This window comes from Hypanus sabinus, chromosome 7 (genome assembly GCF_030144855.1).
Source record: "Hypanus sabinus isolate sHypSab1 chromosome 7, sHypSab1.hap1, whole genome shotgun sequence".
Taxonomy (NCBI): Eukaryota; Metazoa; Chordata; class Chondrichthyes; order Myliobatiformes; family Dasyatidae; genus Hypanus; species Hypanus sabinus.
Genome location: NC_082712.1, coordinates 2,887,007 through 2,905,016, shown reverse-complemented (window position 1 = coordinate 2,905,016; position 18,010 = coordinate 2,887,007). Strand labels below are relative to the sequence as shown.

The following is an 18,010-nucleotide window of genomic DNA, read 5'->3' as shown; positions in this document are numbered from 1 at the left end:
TCCAAATCACTGACATACATCGTAAAAAGCAGTTGTCCCAACACCGACCCCTATCTAACTCTACTGGTAACTGGCAGCCAGCCAGAATAGGATCCCTTTATTCCCACTCTCTGTTTCCTGCCGACCAGTCAATGTTCCTACCCATGCAAGCAACTTTCCTGTAATTCCATGGGCTCTTATCTTGTTAAGCAGCCTCATGTGCGGCACCTTGTCAAAGGCCTTCTGAAAATCCAACTACACCACATCTACTGCATCTCCATTGTCTATCCTGCTTGTAATTTCCTCAAAGAATTGCAGTGGATTAGTCAGGCAAGATTTTCCTTTCAGGAAACCATGCTGGTTTTGGCCTATCTTGTCATTTGTCTCCAGGTACTCCAAAATCTCATCCCTAACAATTGATTCCAACAACTTCCCAACCACTGATGTAAGTGGTTGATACCCCTACCATCCATGCACCTAACCAAACTTCTCTTCAAGAAGTGCTGCCTCAAAAAAGCAGCATCTATCACTAAGGACCCCCACCCAGAACATGCCTCTTCTCATTGCTACCATCAGGATGGAGGTACAGAAGCCTGAAGGCACAACTCAATAATTCAAGATGCAAACACGAGGAAATCTGCAGATGCTGGAAATTCAAGCAAAACACACAAAGTGCTGGTGGAACCCAGTCCTGACAAAGGGTCTTGGCCCGAAACGTCGACTGTACTTCTTCCTATATATGTTGCCTGGCCTGCTGCATTCCACTAGCATTTTGTGTGTGTTGTCAACAATTCAGGAACAGCTTTTTGCCCTCTACGAACTGATTTCTCAATGGACTAAACCCATGAATACTACCTCACTACTTTTTCATTTCTATTTTTTGCATTACATATTTAATTTAACTGATATATAGAGATAATTCACAATTTTCCTCTATTATTATGTATTGCATTGTACTGCTGCTAAGTTAATAATTTCACAACATATACCAGTGTTATTAAACCTGATTCTGATCCTAAACATTGAAATCGAACTCGAATGCAGCACTTGTGCTAGCAGCTCTTTCCTCACTCACATGACCTTCATGTTCTTCTTAAACTTTTCACCTTTCACCCTTAAACCATGACCACTAGTTGTAGTCCCACCAAACCTCAGTGGAAAAAGCCTGCTAGCATTTACTCTTTCTACACCCCTCATAATTATGCACACCTCTATCAAATCTCCCCTCAATCTTCTAATTTCCAAGGAATAAAGCCCTAACCTATTCAATCTTTCCTTGTAACTCGTCCTTCAGGTCCATCAACACCTTTGTAAATTTTCTCTGTATTCTTTGAACCATATTTACATCTTTCCAGTAGGTAGGGGACCAAAACTGCACACAATACTCCAAATTAAACCTCACCAACATCTTACACAACTTCAACATAACATCCTATCTCCTGTACTCAGTACTTTGATTTATGAAGGCCAATGTGCCAAAAGCTTTCTTTATGACCCTATCTACCTGTGATGCCACTTTCAAAGAATTATAGACCTGTATTCTCAAATCTCTTTGTTTTGCTACTCCTCAGTGCCCGATAATTCATTGTAGAAGACCTACATTGGTTGGTCCTATCGAAATGCAACACCTTGTACTTGTCTACATTAAATTCCACCTGCCATTTTTCAGCCCATTTTATCAGTTAGTCCAGATCTTCCTGCAATCTCTGACAGTCTTCCTTGAAGCCAACTACACCCGCAACCTTGGTGTCATCCACAAATTTGCTGATCCAGTTAACCACATTAACATCCAGATCAGATGATATAGATGACAAACAACAATGGACAACGCACAGATCCCTGCAGCCCTCCACTGGTCACAGGCCTCCAGTCAGAGAGACAACCATCCACTACCACTTTCTGGCTTCTCCCACAATGCCAGTATTTAGAAACATAGAAAACCTACAGCACAATACAGGCCCTTCGGCCCACAAAGTTGTGCCAAACATCTTCCTACCTTAGAAATTACTAAGCTTACCCATAGCCCTCTATTTTTCTATCATAGACCCTATTGTAACCACCTCCACCACCATTGCCAGCAGCCCATTCTCTGAGTAACTATTCAACACTCTCTGAATAAAAAACTTACCCCTGACATCTCCTCTGTACCTACTCCCCAGCACCCTAAACCTGTGTCCTCTTGTGGCAACCATTTCAGCCCTGGGAAACAGCTTCTGACTATCCACATGATCAATGCCTCTGATCATCTTATACACCTCTATCAGGTCACCTCTCATCCTCTGTCACTCCAAGGACAAAAGGCCGAGTTCACTTAACCCGTTTTCATACGGCATGCTCCCCAATCCAGGCAACATCCTTGTAAATCTCTTCTGTAACCTTTCTATGGCTTCCACATCCTTCCTGTAGTGAGGTGACCAGAACTGAACACTGTACTCCAGGTGGGGTAAGACCAGGGTCCTATATAGCTGCAATATTACCTCTCGGCTCCTAAATTCTATTCCACGATTGATGAAGGACAATACACCGTAAGCCTTCTTAACCACAGAGTCAACCTGTGCAGCTGCTTTGAGCGTCCTATGGACTCAAACCCCAAGATCCCTCTGATCCTCCACACTGCTAAGAGTCTTACCATTAATACTATATTCTGCCATCATATTTGACCTACCAAAATGAACCATTTCACACTTATCTGGGTTGAACTCCATTTGCCACTTCTCAGCCCAGTTTTGCATCCTATCAATATCCCATTGTAACCTCTGACAGCCCTCCACACTATCCACAACACCTCCAACCTTTGTGTCATCAGCAAACTTACTAACCCATCCCTCGACTTTCTCATATAGGCTATTTATAAAAAATCACGAAGAGTAAGGGTCCCAGAACAGATCCCTGAGGCACACCATTGGTCACTGACCTCCATGCAGAAAATGACCCATCTACAACCACTCTTTGCCTTCTGTGGGCAAGCCAGTTCTGGATCCACAAAGCAATGTCCCTGTGGATCCCATGCCTCCTTACTTTCTCAATAAGCCTTGCATGGGGAACCTTATCAAATGCCTTACTGAAATCCATATACACTACATTTGCAGCTCTTCCTTCATCAATGTGTTTATTCACATCCTGAAAAAATTCAATCAGGCTCGTAAGGCACGACCTGCCCTTGACAAAGCCATGCTGACTATTCCTAATCATATTTTACCTCTCCAAATGTTGATAAATCCTGCCTCTCAAGATCTTTTCCTTCAACTTACCAACCAGTGAAGTAAGACTCACTGGTCTATAATTTCCTGGGCTATCTCTACTCCCTTTCTTGAATAAAGGAACAACATATGCAACCCTCCAATCCACCTGAACCTCTCCCATCCCCATTGATGATTCAAAGATCATTGCCAGAGGCTCAGCAATCTCCTCCCTCGCCTCTCACAGGAGCCTGGGGTACATCTCATCTGGTCCTGGCGTCTTATCCAACTTGATATTTTTATAGATATGTAAAAAGAAAAAGATTGGTCAAGACAAATGTAGGTCCTTTACAGTCAGAAACAGGTGAATTGGCCATAGGGAACAAGGACATGGCAGTCCAATTGAATAACTACTTTGGTTCTGTCTTCACTAAGGAGGACATAAATAATCTTCTGGAAATAGTAAGGGACCGAGCATCTAGTGAGATGGAGGAACTGAGGGAAATACATGTTAGTAGGGAAGTGGTGTTAGGTAAATTGAAGGGATTAAAGGCAGATAAATCCCCAGGGCCAGATGGTCTGCATCCCAAAGTGCTTAAGGAAGTAACCCAAGAAATAGTGGATGTATTACTGATAACTTTTCAAAACTCCTTAGATTCGGCATTAGTTCCTGAGGATTAGAGGATGGCTAATGTAACCCCACTTTTTAAAAGAGGGAGAGAAAAATCGGGGAATTATAGACTAGTTAGTCTGACATCGGTGGTGGGGAAAATGCTAGAGTCGGTTATCAAAGATGTGATAACAGCATATTTGGAAAGAGGTGAAATCATCGGACAAAGTCAGCATGGGTTTGTGAAAGAAAAATCATGTCTGATGAATCTTATAGAATTTTTTGAAGATGTAACTAGTAGAGTGGATAGGGGAGAGCCAGTGGATGTGGTATATTTAGATTTTCAAAAGGCTTTTGACAAGGTCCCATACAGGAGATTAGTGTGCAAACTTAAAGCACACGGTATTGGGAGTATGGTATTGATGTGGATAGAGAATTGGTTGGCAGACAGGAAGCAAAGAGTGGGAGTAAATGGGACCTTTTCAGAATGGCAGGCAGTGACTAGTGGGGTACCGCAAGGCTCAGTGCTGGGACTCCAGTTGTTTACAATATATATTAATGATTTAGATGAGGGAATTAAATGCAGCATCTCCAAGTTTGCAGATGACACGAAGCTGGGCGGCGGTGTTAGCTGTGAGGAGGATGCTAAAAGGATGCAGGGTGATTTGGATAGGTTAGGTGAGTGGGCAAATTCATGGCAGATGCAATTTAATGTGGATAAATGTGAGGTTATCCACTTTGGTTGCAAGAACAGGAGAACAGATTATTATCTGAATATCAGATTATTATCTGGCCGATTAGGAAAAGGGGAGGTGCAATGAGACCTGGGTGTCATTGTACACCAGTCATTGAAGGTGAGCATGCAGGTACAGCAGGCAGCGAAAAAGGCAAATGGTATGTTGGCATTTATAGCAAAAGGACTTGAGTACTGGAGCAGGGAGGTTCTACTGCAGTTGTACAAGGCCTTGGTGAGACCGCACCTAGAATATTGTGTGCAGATTTGGTCCCCTAATCTGAGGAAAGACATTCTTGCCATAGAGGGAGTACAAAGAAGGTTCACCAGATTGATTCCTAGGATGGCAGGACTTTCATATGAAGAAAGATTGGATCGACTAGGCTTATACTCACTGGAATTTAGTAGATTGAGGAGGGGATCTTATTGAAACGTATAAAATTCTAAAGGGATTGGACAGGCTAGATGCAGGAAGATTGTTTCCAATGTTGGGGAAGTCCAGAACGATGGGTCACAGTTTAAGGATAAAGGGGAAGCCTTTTAGGACCAAGATGAGGTAAAACTTCTGCACACAGAGAGTGGTGAATCTGTGGAATTCTCTGCCACAGGAAACAGTTGAGGCCAGTTCATTGGCTATATTTAAGAGGAAGTTAGATATGGCCCTTGTGGCTAAAGGGATCAGGGGGTATGGAGAGAAAGCAGGTACAGGGTTCTGAGTTGGATGATCAGCCATGATCATACTGAATGGCTGTGCAGGCTCAAAGGGCCGAATGGCCTACTCCTGCACTTATTTTCTATGTTTTTCTATGTTTGATGCTTTCCAAAAGCTCCAGCACATCCTCTTTCTTAACATCTATGTGCTCAAGCTTATCAGTCTGCTGCAAGTCATCACTACAATCACTAAGATCCTTTTATATAGTGAATATTAAAGTAAAGTATTCTATGCTGTGTCTGCGAGGCTGAGTCCGGTGCCGTGGAAGTCCATAGCTGGGGTATTCCCTTCTGCCTCCTGCGTGGGATGACGAGTCTATTGGGAGACTGAGGACTTGTGGAATCTGTGTGGTGGTTTCTTTCGAACTTATGGTCTTTTAACATCTTTAGACTATTTTTACTGTGCCCATGGTCTTTTTTTTTACCAATTATGATATTGTCTGCACTGTTGTAACTATATGTTAACTATAACTATAGCTATGTGGTTTTGTGTAGGTCTTGTAGCTTTAGTCTTTGGTTTGTTGGGTGGTAGAGTTGGTCTCTTGACTTGGTGTGTCTGGGTAGTCTTGTTTTGTCTGGTAGCTTTGGAGCTCCTTTCTGGGAAATGCACTAAGATGGTAGCGCAGCGCGATATTAATATGCAGTAGCCTCTCCAGACTCTGGATTTGGGAATTACCAAACATTATATGGATTTTCTGGTGTAGTCTGTTTTGTCTAATGCTTTTGTGATATAATTCTGGAGAACGTTGTCTCATTTTTTAACTGCATTACATTTGTGGTCTCTAAATGACAATAAACTGAAACTGAAAACTGATTAAGTATCTCCATTATCTTCCCCGGTTCCATACACACTTTCCCAATGTCACACTTGATAGGTCCTATTCTTACACATCTTATCCTCTTGCTCTTCACATACTTGTAGAATGCCTTCGGGTTTTCCTTAATCCTGCCCACCAAGGCCTTCTCATGGCCCCTTCTGGCTCTCCTAATTTCCTTTTTAAGCTCCTTTTTGTCAGCCTTATAATCTCCTAGATCTCTAATATTACCTATCTCTCTGAAACTTTTGTAAGCTTTTCTTTTCTTCTTGACTAGATTTATTACAGCCTTTGTACACCACAGTTCCTGTCTCATTGGAACATAACTATGCATAACTCCACACAAATATCCCCTGAACATTTGCCACATTTCTTCTGTACTTTTCCCTGAGAACATCTGTGCCCAATCTAAGCTTCCAATTTCCTGCCTGATAGCCTCATAATTTCCCTTACTCCAATTAAACGCTTTCCTAACTTATCTGTTCCTATCTCTCTCCAATGCTATTGTAAAGGAGATAGAATTATGATCACTATCTCCAAAATGCTCTCCCACTGAGAGATCTGACACCTGACCAGGTTCATTTCCCAATACCAAATTTAATACAATTTATAACCTTATCTTGAATGCTGAGTGACTGAAACTTCTGGACCAGCCTCCCATGCGGGACTTTGCCAACTGCTTTGCTGAAGTCCATGTCCACAATATCTACTGCCTTGACTTCTTAACTTTCTGGTAACTTCCTCAAAAACTCTCTAAGATCAATTAGACATGACCTGCAAAGAAAGAATTCATGCTGACTATCCTTAACCAGTCCATGTCCATCCAAATATTCATATGTCCAGCCCCTTAGGATATTTTCCAATAACTTTCCTACTATTGATGTCAGGCTGACCAGCCTATAATTTCCTGGTTTATTTTAAGCCTTTCTTAACAGCAGAACACTGGCTAAACTCCAATCCTCTGGTACCTCACTAAGGATATATTGAATATCTTTTGTAGGGCACCAGAAATTTTTGCTCTTGCCTCCCACAGGGTCTGAGAGAACAGCTTGTCAGGCCCTGGGGATTTATTCACCATAATTTGCCCCCCCCGGGACAGCAAACACCTCCTCCTCTGTAATCTATTTAGGATCCACAAAGATGATACTGATTTGCCTCACTTTTATAGACTGTGTCGATCTTTTGAGTAAATACAGATGCAAAATGATGCATGGATTATCATTCTCATCTTTCAGGGGCTGAAATGGTTAATACAAGGAGGCATAGTTTTAAGATGCTTGGAAGTAGGTACAAGGGGGATGTCAGAGTTAAGTTTTTCTCAGAGGGTGGTGAGTGCGTGGAATGCACTGCCAGCGAAGGTGGTAGAAGCGGATTCAACAGGGTCTTTTAAGATCCCCTTAGATAGGTACATGAAGCTTAGAAAAATACAGGGCAATGCAGTACGGAAATTCTAAACAGTTTCTAGAGTAGGTTGCATGGTTGCACAATATTGTGGGCCGAAGGGCCTGTAATGTGCTGTAGAATTTCTATTGCATATCCTCAACAAGATGAGCTGCAATGTAAAAGGCGGACAAAATCAAAAAGGGTGACTTCAGGACTAAAGGAGTTTATCTACGGAATAAGGTAGATGAATAAACTTGAATGTGCGTGTCAGAATAAAAGGTAAAGATAGCAGGTCCCGGCAGATTGGAAGACAGCGAGTATCACACCACTGTTCAAAAAAGGATGTAGGCAAAAGGCAGGAAACCATAAGCCAGTTAGTTTAACATCTGAAGTTGGGAACAGATCCATCACGCAGACACAGCATGGATTCAGCAAAGGCAGGTCCTGTTTGATAAACTTACTGGGGTTCTTTGAGGTTATAAGTAGCACAGTAGATAGAGGGGAACGGATGGATGTTATTTACTTGGAATTCCAGAAGGTGTTCGATAAGGTGCCGCATAAAAGAATTATCCATAAGATAAGGATGCATAGATTTGGGGGTGATGTATTAGCATGGATAGAGGATTGGCTAACTAGTAGAAAGAAGAGAGTGGGATAAATGGGTGTTACTTTGGTTGGCAATCAGTGGTGAGCTGTGTGCTGCCGGTGTTGCATCTGTTCATGATACACATTAACGATCTGGAAGAGGGGACAGAGTGCAGTGTATCTAAGTTTGCAGATGACACTAACTTGAGTGGAAAAGCAAATTGTGCAGAAGACATGGAGAGTCTGCAGAGAGATATAGACAGACTGAGTGAGTGGGCAAGGGTCTGGCAGATGGAGAACAATGTTGGTAAATGCGAGGTCATCCACTTTGGAAGGAAAAATGTAAAAGCAGATTAGTGTTTAAACAGTAAAAAATTGCAGCATGCTGCTGTGCAGAGGTACCTGGGAGTGCTTGTACATGAATCACAAGAGGTCGGTTTGTAGGTGCAGCAAGCTATGAATAAGGCAAATGTAATGCTGGCCTTTATTGCTAGAGGGATTGAATTTAAAAGCAGGGAGGTTATGCTGCAATTTATACAGGGTACGTGGAGTACTGCATGCTGTTCTGGTTCCTTACTTGAGGAAGCAGAGGAGGTTCACCAGGTTGATTCCAGTGATGAAGGGGTTAGACTACAAGGACTGGGACTGTACTCACTGAAATTCAGAAGAATGACAGGAGATCTTATAGGAAAATATAAAATTATGAAAGGAATATATTAGAGGCAGGAATGCTGTTTTCACTGGTAGGTGAGTCTAGAGCTAGGGGACAGCCTCAAGATTCAGTAGAGTAGATTTATGAAGGAGATGAGGAGGAACTGCTTTTCCCAGAGAGTGGTAAATCTATGGAATTCTCTGGCCAATGAAGCAGTGGAGGCTACCTCAGAATATATTTAAGAAAGGTTGGATAGATTTTGGCATAGTAGGGGAATTAAGGGTTATGTGGAAAAGGCAGGTAGGTGGAGAAGAGTCCATGGCCAGATCAGCCACAATCTTACTGAATGGCGGAGCAGGCTCGACCGGTCTACTCCTGCTCCAATTTCTTACGTTCTTATGAACTTGGGACACAGTTACAGATTCACATATATGACATTGTGGGCATCACTGAATTATAGCTGAAAGAAAATCATAGTTGGGAGCTTAATGTCCAAGGATACACATTTGCAGTTAGGTAGAGGGTGTGGCATGGCCCTGTTGGTAAAAAATGAAATCAAATCTGTGGACAGATATGACATAGGATTGGAAAGTGCTGAATCACTGTGGGTAGAGCCAAGAAACTACATGGGCAAAAGTATCCTGACAGGAGTTATGTACCAACTTCCATACAGTAGTAAAGTTGTGGTCAAAGAATTACAACGGGAGATAGAAAATGCATGTCAAAAGTACATATAGTCATGGGGGATTTCAAAATGCAGGTAGATTGGGAAAATCAGGTGGGTGCTGGGTTCTAAGAGGGGGAATTTCTAGAATGCCTATGAGACAGCTTTTTAGAGCAGCTCATGGTTGAGCCCACTCAGGGGATCAGCTATTCTGGATTGTGCAATGACCCAGAACTGATTAGAGAGCTTTAGGTAAAAGAACTGTCAGGGTCAAATAATCATAATATGATAGAATTCACCTTGACATTTGAGAAGGAGAAGCTAAAGTCAGCATTACAGTGAAGTAAAGGGAATTAGAGGCATGAGAGAGCAGCTGGCCAAAATTAATTGGAATGGAACTCTAGCAGGGATGATAGCAGAGTAGCAATGACTGGAATTTCTGGGAGCAATTCAGAAGGCACAGGATATATACATCTCAAAGAAGAAGTATTCTGAAGGAAAGATGACACAACCGTGGCTAACAAGAGAATTCAAAGCCAACATAACAACCACGATTGTGTCATCTTTCCTTTAAAATACTTCTTCCTTGAGATGTATAATAGAATATAATAGAGCAAAAATTAGTGGGAAGTTAGAGGATTGGGAAGCTTTAAAAACCTATAAAAGGCAACTAAAAAGTCATAAAGAAGGACGAGATGGAATATGAAAGTAAGCTAGCCAATATAAAGAGGATACCAAATGTTTCCTCAGATACATAAAGTATAAAAGAGACAGGAGAGTAGATATCAGACCCCTGGAAAATGATGCTGGAGAGGTAGTAATGGGGTGCAAGGAAATAGCAGATGAACTGAATAAGTATTTTACACCTGTCTTCACTATGGAAAACAGTAGCAGTATGCCAGAAATTCGAGAGTGTCAGGGGGCAGAAGTGTGTAAAGTTGACATTACTAGGGAGAAGATTCTTGGGAAACAGAAAGGTCTGAAGGTAGATACAGTATGTCACCTGGATCAGATGGTCTAGACCCCAGGGTTCTGAAAGAGGTGGCTGAAGAGATTATGAAGGCATTATTAAGATCTTTCAAGAATCACTAGATTCTGGTATGGTTCAGGGAGGATGGAAAACTGCAAATGTAACTCCGCTCTTCAAGAAGGGAGAGAGGCAGAAGAAAGGAAATTATAGGCCAGTTAGTCTGACCTCAGTGGTTGGGGAAGATGTTGGAGTCAACTGTTAAGGGTATGGTTTTGGCATGCTTGGAGGCACATGATAAAACAGAAAGTAACCAGCATGTTTTCTTTAATGGAAAATCATGTTGGAATTCTTTGAAGAAATAACAAGCAGGATAGACAAAGAAGAATTGAGGGATGTCATGTAGTAGATTTTCAGAAGGCCTCAATCACAATATGATTGAGTTCAACTTGAAATTTGATAGGGAGGAAGTAAAGTCTAATGTAGCAGTATTTCAATAGAATAAAGTAAATTACAGTGGTATGAGAGAGGAGTTGGCCATAGTAAATTGGAAGGAAATGCTGGCAGAGATGACAGCAGAACAGCAATGGCATGAGTTTCTCTGAAAAGTGAGGAAGGTGCAGAATAGATGTATTCCAAAAACAAAGAAATACTCAAATGGCAAAATAGTACAACCATGCTGACAAGGGAAGTCAAAGTTGATGTAAAAGCAAAAGAAAGGACTTTTAAAAGAATTGGGAAGCTTTTGAAAATCCTATAGAGAGCAACTGAAAGAATCATTAGGAAGGAAAAGATGAAATATGAAAGCACAAAATATCAACTGAATTGAATTGACTTTATTTCTTACATCCTTCACATACATGAAGAGTAAAAATCTTTATGTTATGCCTCTGTCTAAATGTGCAATGTGCCATCATAGTAATTTATAATAAATAGAACAGTCAATGTAACATAGAATACATTCAATTCAGTGTTAGTTATTCAGTCTGATGGCCTGGTGGAAGAAGCTGTCCCAGAGCCTGTTGGTCCTGGCTTTTATGCTGCCGTACCATTTCCTGGATGGTAGCAGCTGGAATAGTTTGTGGTTGCGGTGACTTGGGTCCCCAATGATCCTTCAGGCCCTTTTTACTCACCTGTCCTAGTAAATGTCCTGAATCATGGGAAGTTCACAACTACAGATGCACTGGCCTGTCCGCACCACTCTCTGCAGAATCCTGTGATTAGGGAGGTACAGTTCCCATAGCAGGCAGTGATGCAGCCAGTCAGGATGCTCTCAATTGTGTCCCTGTAGAAAGTTCTTAGCATCTGGGGGTCCATACCAAACTTCCTCAAGCATCTGAGGTGAAAGGGGTGCTGTCGTGCTTTTTTCACCACAAAGTGGAGAGTAAAAGCTTTTCCAAGAATGTTAAAAAAGTAAGAGAAAAGAGAGTGGATATAGGATAACTAGAAAATGAGGCTGGAGAAATAGTAACAGAGGCCAAGGAGATGGCAGATGAACTAAATGAGTATTTTGCATCAGTCTTCACTGTGGAAGACACAAGCAGTGTGCCAAATGTTGAAGGAAAAGAAATGAGTGCAGTTACTATTACAAGGTGCTCAAAAAGCTGGAAGACCTAAGGGCACACAAGTCACCTAGACCAGATAAACCTCATCATAGGGTTCTGAAAGATGCAGTGGTAGACATTAGTGGCTTGTGGAGGCATTAGAAATGAACTTTCAAAAATCATTGGACTCTGGCATGGTGCCAGAGGACAGGAAAATTGCAAATGTCACTCCACTCTTTAAGAAAGGAGGAAGGCAGCAGAAAGGAAATTATAGACCAGTTAGCCTAACCTCAGTGGTTGGGAAGATGTTGGAATCAATTGTTAAGGATGAGGTGATGGAGTACTTGGTGACACAGGACAGATAGGACAAAGTCAGTATGATTTCCTAAAAAGAGAGTCTTGCCTAATGAACCTGTTGGAATTCTTTGAGTATATTACAAGAAGGACAGATAAAGGGAATGCAGTGGATGTCGTATATTTGGACTTTCAGAAGATCTTTGAGAAGGTGCCGCACATGAGGCTGCTTACCGAGTTAGGAGCCCATGGTACTACAGGTAAGTTACTGATGTGTTTCCAGCACTGGCTGATTGATAGGAGGCATCAAGTGGGAATAAAAGGATCCTTTGCTGGTTGGCTGCCAATGACTAGTTGTGTTCCACAGTAGTCCATGTTGGGACCACTTCTTTTTCTGCTGTATATAAATGGTTTAGATGATGGAAGAGATGGCTTTGTTGCCAAGTTTACAGATGACATGAAGGTTGGGGAAGGGCAGGTAGTGTTGAGGAAACAGGTAGGATGCAAACGGACAGACAGACTACGACACCTTAAAGACTAACTTGCAGGTAGTCAATGGTGAGGAAGACAAGTGCAATGTTAGCATTCATTTCAAGAGGTCTGGAATACAAGAACAGGGATGTGATGCTGAGGTTTTTTAAGGCACTGGTGAGCCCTCACCTTGAGTATTATGAACAACTCTGGGCTCCTCGTCTAAGAAAAACTGTGCTAGCATTGGAGAGGATTCAGAGGGGGTTCACAACAATGTTTTCACAATGAAAGGGCTATCATATGAGGCACTTTTTATAGCTCTAGGTCTGTACTCACTGGAATTTAGAAGGATAAGGGCGAATTTCATTGAAACCTTTCGAATGTTGAAAGGCCTAGACAGATTAGATGTGGAAAGGATGTTTTCCATGGTGGAGGAGTCTAGGACAAGAGGGCACAGCCTCAGGATAGAGGGGCAGCCATTTAAAACAGAGTTACAGAGAAATTTCTTTAGCCAGAGGGTGGTGAATTTGTGGAATTTATTACCACAGGCAGCTTTGGAGGCCAGGTTAGTGGATGTACTTAAGGCAGAGCTTGACAGGTTCTTGATTGGACACTGCATTAAAGGTTACGGTGAGAAGGCTGGGAATGGGGCTGAGGAGAGGACAGAAAAGGATTAGCCATGATTAAATGATGGAGCAGACTTGATGGGCTAGATGTCCTAAATCTGCTCCTATGTCAGACAGACAGACAGACAGACAGACAGACAGACATACTTTATTGATCCTGAGGGAAATTGTATTACAGTCTTAAAGTACTAATTAAGTACCTCACTCAAATTCTCTGCATCCTAGCAAATGTTCCTCCCTTTATCCTTGAGTGGATCCACCCTCTCTCATTATCGTCCTACTCTTGATGTATCTTTAGAATGCCTTGGGATTCAGTTGTACAAGCATCGAAATAAAATCTTATCTGCCTGGACTCCGACTTCCCCTTATGAAACCTAGAGTGACCCAACCTCGCTTGTACAGGCATCGGAACTCCATCTGCAACAATACATCCCCTAACTCATCTTACCATCAAACATCAATAACAAACTGGGTTTCGTTACAGCCACACCAACCAAGAATAGTGAAGAAATATAGCAATATAAAACCATAAATAATTAAATAATAATAAGTTAATCATGCCAAGTGGAAATAAGTCCAGGACTAGCCTATTGGCTCGGGGATTCTGACACTCCGATGGAGGAGTTGTAAAGTTTGATGGCCACAGGTAGGAATGACTTCCTATGACGCTCAGTGTTGCATCTCGGTGGAATGAGCCTCTGGCTGAACGTACTCCTGTGCCTAACCAGTACATTATGGAGTGGATGGGAGTCATTGTCCAAGATGGCATGCAACTTGGACAGCATCCTCTTTTCAGACACCACCATCAGAGAGTCCAGTTCCACCCCCACAACATCACTGGCCTTCTGAATGAGTTTGTTTATTCTGTTGGTGTCTGCTACCTTATGCCTGTTGCCCCAGCACACAACAGCAAACATGATAGCACTGGCCACCACAGACTCATAGACCATCCTCAGCATCATCCAGCAGATGTTAAAGGACCTCAGTCTCCTCAGGAAATAGAGACAGCTCTGCCCCTTCTTGTAGACAGCCTCAGTGTTCTTTGACCAGTCCAGTTTATTGTCCATTCGTATCCCCAGGTATTTGTAATCCTCCACTATGTCCACACTGACCCCTTAGATGGAAACAGGGGTCACTGGTGCCTTAGCCCTCCTCAGGTCCACCACCAGCTCCTTAGTCTTTTTCACATTAAGCTGCAGATGATTCTGCTCACACCATATGACAAATTTTCCCACCGTAGCCCTGTACTCAGCCTCATCTCCCTTGCTGATGCATCCAACAATGGCAGAGTCATCAGAAAACTTCTGAAGATGGCAAGACTCTGTGTTGTAGTTGAAGTCCAAGGTGTAGATGGTGAAGAGAAAGGGAGAAAGGACAGTCCCCTGTGGAGCCCCAGTGCTGCTGACCACTCTGTCTGACACACAGTGTTGCAAGTGCACGTACTGAGGTCTGCCAGTCAGGTAATCAATAATCCATGACACCAGGGAAGCATCCATCTGCATCACTGTCAGCTTCATACCTCATACAAACACCTCATACAAATTCTTCTCCCTCCTGCCGTCTGGGCAAAGGTACCGAAGCATTCGGGCTCTCACGACCAGACTATGTAACAATTTCTTCCCCCAAGCTATCAGACTCCCCAATACCCAGAGTCTGGACTGACATCTTACTGCCCTATTGCCTTGTTTATTATCTATTGTAATGCCTGCACTGTTTTGTGTACTTTTACAGCCCTGGGCAAGTCTGTAGTCTAGTGTAGTTTTTTTTTCTGTGTTGTTTTTATGTAGTTCAGTCTAGTTTTTGTACTGTGTCATGTAACACCATGGTCCTGAAAAATGTTGTCTCATTTTTAAAACAAAAACCCTGTTCTGACGAAGGGTCTCGACCTGAAACGTTGACTGCTCCTTTCAATGGATGCTGCCCAACCTGCTGAGTTCATCCAGCTTGTTTGTATGTCTTGATTTGACCACAGCATCTGTAGTGTACTTTGTGTTGCCTCATTTTTACTATGTACTGCACCAGCAGTTATGGTCAAAATGACAATAAAAAATGACTTGATTTGAATTGACTTGAAGACCACATGGGTTTCCTGGCTTTCGGTTTAGGGTTGGTAAGTTGTGGTATGCTATGGCAACATTTGAGGGATTCCCTGAGGATATCCTCAGACTGTCTCAGTCACTGATGGGAATAACAAATTTTTGAGTAGTGATATGTGAAATCTGTAGGAGTGAACTTCCTCCACCTGAACTGCCATAATACTGGGGTACACCGTGATGTTCCTCAATGCTCCCCAAGACTCTACTGTACATAATTGTGTCCTGTCTCATTGAAGCTCCCAACATGCATCTCCTGACATTTATCAGGATTAAACGCCATCTGCCATTTCTCAGCCCATTTCACCCACACATCACTATGACCCTAAACAGTAAAACTACTCATCGCACCATCGACTACCCTGCAATTTTTGTTTCATCTCTGAACTTGCAGATCATGCCCCCGACTCACCACTGTCTGTGTGTCTGCTCCATGCTGGTGGCTCACATCGGGATCCACAGTTTCACCCACATTGAAGGCCTGCACTGCCTCCTGAACCAGGGTCTCTGGATTGATTGCTCGGATATTCAGGGCTGTGGAGGTGAGGAGATGTGTACATTAAGTGTCATGAAGTGTGTGAAGTTTCCATTACCAGAAAAAAGATTCTTGGGACACTGAAAAGTATGAAGTTAGATAAGTCACCTGGACCAGATGGTGTACACACCACGGTTCTGAAAGAGGTGGCTGAAGAGATTGTGCAGGAAATAATAATGATCTTTCGAGAATCACTAGATTCTGGAATGGTCATTCCATTCTTCAAGAAGGGAGAGAGGCAGAAGAAAGGAAACTTCAGTGGTGGGGAACATGTTGAAATTGATTATTAAAATGAGATTGCAGGGTATTTGGAGGCACATAATAAAATAAGGTGTAGTCATCATCAAGGGAAAATCTTGCCTGACAAATCTGTTGGGATTCTTTGAAGAAATAACAAGCAACATAGACAAAGGACAATCGGTTGATGTTGTGCAGTTGGATTTTCAGAAGGCCTTACACAAAGTGCCACAAGTGTGGCTGCTTAACAAGCTACAAGCCCATGGTAGTATGGGAAAGATTCTAGCATGGATAAAACAGTGGCTGATTGGCAGGAATCAAAGAGTGGGAATAAAGGGAGCCTTTTCCAGTTGGCTGCTAGTGAATAGAGGTGTTCCACAGAGGTCTGATTGGAACTAATTCTTTTTACGTTATATGTCAATGATTTGAGTGATGGAATTGAAGGCTTTGTTGCATAGTTAGCAGCTGATATGAAGATAGGTGGAGGTTCAGGTAGATTTGAGGAAACAGAAAAGCTGCAGAAAGACTTAAACAGATGAGGCGAATGGAATACTGTGTTGGGAAAGGTATGGTCACGCATTTTTGTAGAAGAACTGAAAGGGCTGACCATTTTCTAAGTGAAGAGAAAATGCAAATATCTGAGGCACAAAGGGACTTGGGAGTGTTTGTGCAGGATTCCCTAAAGGATAATATGCAGTTTAAGTCTGTGGTGAGGAAGACAAATGCAATGTTAGCATTCATTTCCAGAGGACTAGAATATAAAAGCAAGGATATAATGTTGAGACTTAATAAAGCACTGGTGAGGCCTCACTTGGAGTATTGTGAGAAGTTTTGGGCCCCTTATCTTGGAAAGGATGTGCTAAAACTGGAGAGGGTTCAAAGGAGGTTCACAAAAATGATATGTACATGACGCTGGAAGAACTCAGCAGGTCAGACAGCACCCGTGAGAAAAGAGTAGCCAACGTTTCGGGCCGAGACCCTTCATCAGGAATGGGGGGGAAGAGAGGGCCGAAGCCCAGTAATAGAGATAGGGGAGGGGGAAGGGCTAGAGGCGCCAGGTGGAGAACCAATCAGAGGAAGGATAAAGGGTGGGGGATAAGCATGAAAGAACTGTAGAGATAAAGGAGCAGAAAGTTGAAAGGGGAGAGAGGCAGAGAGGGACCTGGGATAGGGGAGGGGAGGGGGGGAATTACCGGAAATTGGAGAATTCAATGTTCATACCACCAGGCTGGGGAGGAGCAACACCTCATCTACCAGCTGGGTAGCCTCCAGCCTGGTGGTATGAACATTGAATTCTCCAATTTCCGGTAATTCCCTCCCCCTCCCCTATCCCAGGTCCCTCTCTGCCTCTCTCCCCTTTCAACTTTCTGCTCCTTTATCTCTACAGTTCTTTCATGCTTATCCCCCCTCCATCCTTCCTCTGATTGGTTCTCCACCTGTCACCTCTAGCCCTTCCCCCTCCCCTATCTCTATTACTGGGCTTCGGCCCTCTCTTCCCCCCCATTCCTGATGAAGGGTCTCGACCCGAAACATTGGCTACTCTTTTCTCACAGGTGCTGCCTGACCTGCTGAGTTCTTCCAGCGTTGTGTTTGTATTCTTTGATCCACAGCATTTGCAGTTGTATTTTTGTGTTCACAAAAGTGATTCCAGGATTGAATGGCCTGTCATACGAAGAGCATCTGATGACTCTAGGTCTGTATTCATTGGAATTCAAAAGAATGAGTGACCTAATTGAAACCTATCAAATTGTGAAAGGGCTTAATAGAGTGGATGTGGAGAGGATGTTTCGTATGGTTGCAGTATCTAAGACCAGAGGGCACAGCCTCGAAAGAGGGGTATCCTTTTAGAACAGAGCTGAGGAGGAACTTGTTTAGCCAGAGAATAGTGAATCTGTGGAATTCATTGCTACAGGTAGCTATGGAGGCCAAGTC

General features: G+C 42.8%; 1 protein-coding gene across 3 annotated transcripts in view; it reads right to left on the bottom strand.

The window, feature by feature from the left end:
- LOC132396498 (sperm flagellar protein 2-like) overlaps positions 1-18,010 on the bottom strand; it is a 147,102-nt gene that overhangs the window by 13,587 nt on the left and 115,505 nt on the right. For all 3 annotated transcript variants that reach the window (XM_059974058.1, XM_059974057.1, XM_059974059.1), the window contains exon 12: positions 15,719-15,840. The gene's annotated coding sequence lies outside the window, so the exon portion shown is untranslated. The remainder of the gene's footprint in view (positions 1-15,718; positions 15,841-18,010) is intronic.